The sequence below is a fragment of the Macrobrachium rosenbergii genome, chromosome 48 (assembly GCF_040412425.1).
Source record: "Macrobrachium rosenbergii isolate ZJJX-2024 chromosome 48, ASM4041242v1, whole genome shotgun sequence".
In the NCBI taxonomy this organism is placed as follows: domain Eukaryota; kingdom Metazoa; phylum Arthropoda; class Malacostraca; order Decapoda; family Palaemonidae; genus Macrobrachium; species Macrobrachium rosenbergii.
The window spans coordinates 26,836,005-26,842,004 of record NC_089788.1 but is presented as its reverse complement, the minus strand read 5'-3'; positions in this window follow the sequence as shown (position 1 = coordinate 26,842,004).

Here is a 6,000-nt window from a genome sequence, read left to right as displayed (position 1 = left end):
AACACAAACATATCCAACACCCCATTCACATAGAGAAAAACTGGGCAAGACCTGAACGCCCGGAGGCAACCTATTTTTACTCTCTTCTGCTATTTTTTCTAAAACTACGTACTCTTTTGGCACTTCCTTTAGGCTGTCGATGTATACCTTAATTAGTTTTCTGCTACCTGAAGGAATATTTCTATTCTGTTGTCTCAAGCAGCTAGTATACCCTAAATCCTCCTTTTGCCAAACCTGCATAGTTTGACCAACTAGTCTCATACAGCAATCCAAATTTTGACCATATTCATCTTTTAATTCCTCTTGCTCTGATGCCACCATGTTAACGTTTCTGGTGACTCCCCATTTTTCAAATAGCATAGACAAAATATTCATGCCTAAAAGGCACTCCTGGTCAGTGTTCTTGCCAAGACCATTCCTTCTCTTTTCAGCTCTCTTGACATAGAATACACAGGTATTCTGTTCTATTTCATTTACTTTAACATCAACAATGACATGACCTATCATATTAATTTCATTTCCACTCAGGTCATAGGCCTATATATAGTCACTACTATTATACAGGCTTTAGATTCTCCAAATACCATTTTTCTGACAACAAACTACAGTTTGCCCCCGAATCCATAAGTCCTACAGCCTTCTCTCCCTCCATGCTGAGCGTCATTTTCATTGTGTCTCCTCTCTTATTTAAACATCCACTTGGCCGGACATTCACTTGAACGTCCGGCCTCACAAGTTTTCCTGGGCATCATCACCTGCCCGCAATGACATCTCCCTCACAACCTTGTCACCTCTCAAATCCCTCTGTTCTTACTAGAGTACAGATTACACTTATAAAACAAATGACCCTCATTCCCACAGGACCAACAAATACCCGTAAACTGATTTTCCAAAAGATGTTTATTTTGGATTCTGTTTTTACCTAGCTTTCCCTTGTACTGGTGTCCTTCCCCATGATCCTGCTCAATATTGTCTCTAGAAAAACCTGCTTTTTTGCATTCGTATGATACATGACCCTGCTCCCCACAGGCCCAACACTTAATTACTTTATCATCTCTTCTCCTGTTAAGCAAATAGCTGTCAGAAACATTACCGAATTCTTTCATAACCTTTATTCTATGCATCTTCTAACCGGTCTATGACTCCGTTTTCAATCTTATCCTCTAGGTCACAGGCAATTTTCCTGTCCCTCAAACCTTTTCCAAAAATCATACATTTCATGATTTCCCTCTCCTTAGAGCAGACTGCTTTGCTCTCAGCTTCTTCTTCAAGGTCAATTATGCTGTCTAAATACTCCCAAACACCTTCTCGTATTCCCTGTTGTGCACACCACAGTTCTTTCCTTTTCTCCAGATCATCCTTATTATCTGCATACGCTTCTAGTAGTTTAGCCTCCATTTCCTCTAAAGTTTTAGGCCTAGCATGACGTATTCTTGTGCTAGCCGGTTCTATCAAACTTTCTTTAACATAATCTACGGCCTCAGCACCTACCAGGTTAAGCTGATTGGCACATAATTTTGCCTGTTCAAACCATCTCTTGATTTCCTTCCTGCCACTGTTTCTCCCACTCATTTTCTTGAGCTGTGGGGGTTTTTTGACTATTGAAATAGCATTACTACTTGCATAATTACAGACCCCTCTCCTGCAGACCCTATCCAACTCATCTTCTAGCATGGCAAATCTGTTTAGCCACCAGCGGTTCAATCTATCAAATCTATCTTTCCATTCTTTGTTATTGTTTTCTAAACAACGACTCAGCTCCCTAGTAAAATCCCCTTTAAAAAATGGCTTGTTTTCCTCAACGAAATCTTCTCTATTTCCCGCCTTTTTAACCCTTATATTGGTTTTCTTAATTTCATTTACCAAAAATTGCTGGTTCTCTTTTAATGCTTTTATTAATTCCCCTACTCTGCTAAAAGAATTCACGTTTTCACAGTGGTCAAAATCTATCACTTTCTGAATATTTACAACTTCAGACCACAATTTTACAACATCCTTTTTCCAAGGCTTTCCTTCATTTTCACCATTTTGGTCAACAAAAGTAGCTGTTCCCTCAACCATTCCTCCCTCACAACTAGTGTCCAAGTCCTCACAAACCCCTCCATCATCGTCACTCATCACTACGCTACTCACTTCCTCATCAACCAAATCCTTATCCCTAACCATATCACGTATTTCTGTTAACAAATCTTGCTCACTACCATGTTCCATCATTTCACAATTACCTGCGCCTTTCTTCGTTCCCATAATGTAGTCAAGAACGTCCCCCTCATCTTTTACACTGTCTGGCCCCATTTTATCCCCACTAGCACTGTATGTAACTCCAAAACAAATGTCCTACCTTGCAATTGCACTCCAGTCCAGAAGTAAATATTTCCAGGAACGTGCTGGTAACCCACTGGGTTGAAGGTTGCTGTGGTGAATGCTCTGCTACCAAATATTGCAATCCAAGGGGAGATACAAATCACGGCAGCGTTTCTTCTTGATTTTATTTCAAATACAACAAAACCTTCAACCCTACAAGCAGAAACAAACGAATGCTCAGTTAGATAAAATTTTCATTAACGTTCAGACAAAATATTACCATAACCAATATAAAGCAAAATTAACAGATAAATAAATAACATACCAGTTCTGTTACAGTATACAGTGATAAGACTGGATAATACCAGGCAGTTCTGCTTAGAGTTTATCTAAGCGTTAAACTTTACAGTGCCGACAGAATGAGCCAACTCGAAGTTTTGGTAAATTTCAGGTCCGTCATCTAATTTACATTTTCTAAAAATATTCCCTTCCGCTAATATTTTAACCAGTGAATGGCTAATTCCTCCGGTCAACAGGTCTGTGAAGGTAGTTCCGTTCGTGACGATCCATTTGGCCGCTCATTAGCTGTCCTGTTAAGAGTTGTTATTTGCCAGTTGGTGCTCCGAGTGCTTAAAGGTCATCTGCAGGAGAACATACAGTGCTACATATATATATATATATATATATATATATATATATATATATATATATATATATATATATATATATTATATATATATATTTTCATGATGTTGCCTTGTTATATGTATATCATTCTATAGTCTTGATATATTTACTCTTCTGTTTATCATGTGCTGTGTGTAATTATAATAATTGTTGAAATATCATATGTAGTGTAATGTCAGATCTCAAACGAATTAATGCTTTAGATAACTTAACTACATAATTTTAAATTGGTAATACGTTTTAATAGTAACATAGTATGTGACCTCGCATTTCATCCTCTAGCAACAAGTGTTCTATACCTATGATCTGGTATGTCATGTTTAGGTTCGGTTGATATCGCGAGGATAATGAGTTAACTAGAGCAGAAATGGCATCCGAGTCTGTAAAAGCTTTGTCCCACATGAGAAAAGACGAATGATTTTGCAATGTTTCATGTACTGTTCAGGAAACCAACTTTGGTTCTTTGTATTTGTTTTGAAAGCGTGCTGTTTGTGGCTGGCCAGTTACTGTCTGTTTTGATTGTTTTGAGATTTTGTTAAGAGCTTTGTCCCAAATGATTTTTTTTTTTTCAAGTCATATACGCCTTTTTGAGAGAAAATGAACATATCTCGATTGATTACATCATGTTTTGTAGGATTGCGTTGCTGTGATCACTTATTGTTCTGACGTCGTCTGGTTGTTTCATTTCCCTCTGGAACCCTAAAGTTTGCTCATTCTGATTTCAGAGACCATTAGAACTGGCTCTCTCTCTCTCTCTCTCTCTCTCTCTCTCTCTCTCTCTCTCTCTCTCTCTCTCTCTCTCTTCAAAATAGAGAAGTTAATGTAAAATATTTGTGTGGTCATTAATATTAAACTTAGCTTTTGAGATCTGAGCGTAGGAAAAGTGTATTTTGTAACGACACCTGACAAAAAGTGTATTTTGTGAATCTAAAGCATTTCAAGTGATTTTGCAAAGATTTTCACAAGCTTGTGAAGGTAAAGTGAATTTTACTTATCATTACCATGGTATAATAAGGTATATTAGGGAAATTTTGCCTTAATGAAATTATTATTGGTAAATATTTTGTGTATTTTTGTGTGTTCTTCTGTTTGCAATCTCTTGATTTTTCACATCTTATATTTTGGTTATTTAACATTTATTTACTTAGTATTTTAAATATTTCTTGATAATTTAACATTGCATACTTTATTTAATTTTCATTTACTAGGATTTACTTTTCAAATCTTGGGTAATTCTTGATAGTTTAAATTTTGCTTGATTAAATTAATTCCTTGATAAATTAAAGTTTTTGTGATTTAATTTTGTTTAGTAATTTAACTCAAGATTAATTAAATTTTTGTGTTTTCAAGTAACTAAGTTTTTTCAGATTGTGAATTTTAATTATAAAATTGAATTTAAAAATAAATGTTTGTATTTAGTGTTTTTAAAAACAGTGTTTCATTTATTGACCACCGGTGAATAGGATTGTGTGCATAAGGCAGTGATAAACATGTTTTGTTCCTTCAGTTTTGCTGAAGTGAATTAAGACCAGGGAAACAGTTAACATTGTTTGATGGAGTGATGCCCTTTTACTCTGGTATATTTCCTGTTTAATTGTTGATACCTCACACTTGTTTTGATAAACTTAGTTTGATTTTTTCACATGATTAATGAGCTTTTTAAGGGAACACTGTTACCTTTAGAGTCCTCACTCATAATTTTTATTGTTATGAGAGTTCAGGCATCTGGCTGAAGTGAGGTAAATTTTTGGATTTTGTGATTAGCTGTGTAATAACCTGGTACTTATAACGCATCGTGACAATCAAATTTGGTGCCCAGACCTGGGAACAAAACGAAATATCACTCTGGTTTATGGTTTATACTGGTGGTGTTAGGGATATATTTTGATGTGAGAATGACCACATAAGTATTTTAACATTGTATTGTGAATGATTTAGTTGAGTAACTTAGAGAAAATGGCTCTGTTCAGTGTGCAGAAGTTTTTAGTAGCTCCATCAATCCTAGAGTTATCTGATTCCAACCTGACTAAGGCTCAGTGGACTACCTTAGCAGTGGCATGTGGGGGTAATGTGTTTAGTGGTATGACTAAGGCACAAATCAGATGTATTGAAATCCAAGCATTGATGGACTCTGGTAAAATAGATGAAGAGTTAGGAGAGGCACAAGAATTGTTGAATGCAGCTGAGGAAGAATTCATAAATAAGCAAGAGTAAAAGAAAGAGAAAAGTGATGCAGAGGTAGAGCTCAGACACATGGAAGCAGAAGAAAGTTTGATTAAGCTGAAGATGCAGGTTTAAAGAGGAAGAGAGGAAAGGGAGAAAAGAGAAAGAGCAGCAGAAGAAGAAAGAGAAAGAGAAAAGAAGAAAGAAAAAACAAGGCATTAAAGGGAGATGGAATTAAAAAAAAGCTTGATCCACATTACCTGTAACACCCTTAACCCTATCCAAGGTACTCAAGAGTCTGTATTTGATGTAGAAAGAGCGCAGAAGTTAATTCCAAAGTTTACAGAAGAAGCTCCAGGTGAGTTTTTTGGTCACTTTGAAAACGTGGCTTCAAGTATGAGATGGCCAGAAGATAAGTGGTCTGTCTTGATACAGAGTGTTCTCATTGGTAAAGGAAGATGTGCCTATTTAGCCTTATCAGCTGATCAATGTAAAGAGTACAAGGTACTCAAACATAATGTGCTACAAGTTTACCAGATGACCCCTGAATATCACAAGGAAAGATTCCGATCTTTGAGAAAGGATGACAAGATGACTTTCTTGGATTATGCATACAAAGTAAGAAGATGTTTGAAACGATGGTTGGAGGCTGCTCAAGTTAAATCTATGGACAACTTGAGGAGTTAGTAGTCCTAGAGCAATATCTTAGAGGAATTCCTGAACACATACAAGCCTATTTAAGAGAGAGAGAGGTTACGAATCTCGACAAAGCTGCTACACTGAGTGAGGACTATAATATAATTTGTAGCAAAAGTAATTACAATGTCAAGTACCAGAACCAACAAT